Source organism: Saccopteryx bilineata, chromosome 3 (assembly GCF_036850765.1).
Source record: "Saccopteryx bilineata isolate mSacBil1 chromosome 3, mSacBil1_pri_phased_curated, whole genome shotgun sequence".
Classification (NCBI taxonomy): Eukaryota; Metazoa; Chordata; class Mammalia; order Chiroptera; family Emballonuridae; genus Saccopteryx; species Saccopteryx bilineata.
The window spans coordinates 111,858,728-111,860,183 of NC_089492.1; positions in this window are offsets into that span (position 1 = coordinate 111,858,728).

A 1,456-nucleotide genomic window follows, 5' to 3' on the forward strand; every position below is an offset into this window, starting at 1 on the left:
GTTTATTTCATTTTGTATAAGGTTTCTAAAGTTCACCTATGTTGTAGCATGTATCAGAATTGCATACCAGGAGTATGAAAGCCCAGCTCCCTTATCTTAATCTGGGACAAACTCTGAAGCATGACTAACATCCCAGAGTTTCCCTGTAGGATCAGGTTGAAGTTACCCTCAGAGTGGCACTTTGCCTGAAGTCACACTTTGCTTGGCTTCTTCCCCTTCCTTAGCCTGCTTCTCACACTCCACATTATTTTCTCCAGGGAGTACTTTTGAATAAATTACTTCCACTAGAATCCTCATCTCATGCTTCCAGAGAATTAAACCTAAGACATCAAGAAACAGCTTGTATCCATAATATTTATTTTTTAAAAGTCTTTCAAAAAATAGGAAAAATGAAAACTATCTAATAGGAAAAAGAGCTAAAGGTTTGAACAGATACTTTATAAAAGAGCATAGTCAAGTGATCAATAAACATATGTCATCAGGGAAATGCAAATTGAAATCACAGTGGTATACTGCTACACACCCACCTGAAAGACTAAAATGAAATTACCGAGCAAACTGAGTTCTTATATTGCTGGTGGGAGTTTAAATTGATCCTTTGAAAAACTATTTGGCAGCATGTACTAAAACCAAATGTGCATATCCCATAACACAGTAATTCTACTTCTAAGTAAATATGCAACAGAAATGTATGTCTGTGAATATCAAAGATATGTGCTGGAATGTTCTTGGTGGCTCTATTTGTAATAACCCCAAACTGGGAACTTCCCAAATGCCTATCAACAATATAATGGATATGTAAATAGAATACCATACAGCAAGATAAATGAATGATCTACACAGAACAATATAGATGATTCTCACATTATAATGTTCAGTGAAAGAAGCCAGACATGAATGAGGCCATATTATATAATTTTATTGATATTAAGAACAAAAATAGGTGAAACTATCTTTATCCTTAGAAGTAGGATAGTGGTTAGTTGTTACCATTGCGGTAGGGTCAGGGTGGAGAGTAGTAAGAAGGAAATACAAGGGGGCTTTGGGGTTCTAATAATATTCTGTTTCTTGACCTGGTTACTAGTTACCCTAGTGGGTTTCGTTTGTGAAAATCCACTGAGTTGTACACTTTGATATGAGCATATCACTTGATATGTGCATATGTGTATATTTCTATTAAAAGTTTTTTTTAAAAAACCACATCTAATTCAAAAGTAACTCCTATTAGGATAATTGAATAAACTGTTGCCCAGCAACACAAAGTCATATTATACAGCTGTAAAAGAGAGTGAGGAAGATGATTATAACTAATTTCAATAAATCTAAAAAACAAAGAACAGCAGTGTATTTACCTTCATATAAGAAAAAGGGAAATAAAATATATCTATATCTGCCTATTTGTGGAAGAAAAATGAGATGGAGGAGGAGGGACAGAAAAGGGGAAAAACAAGGAAGG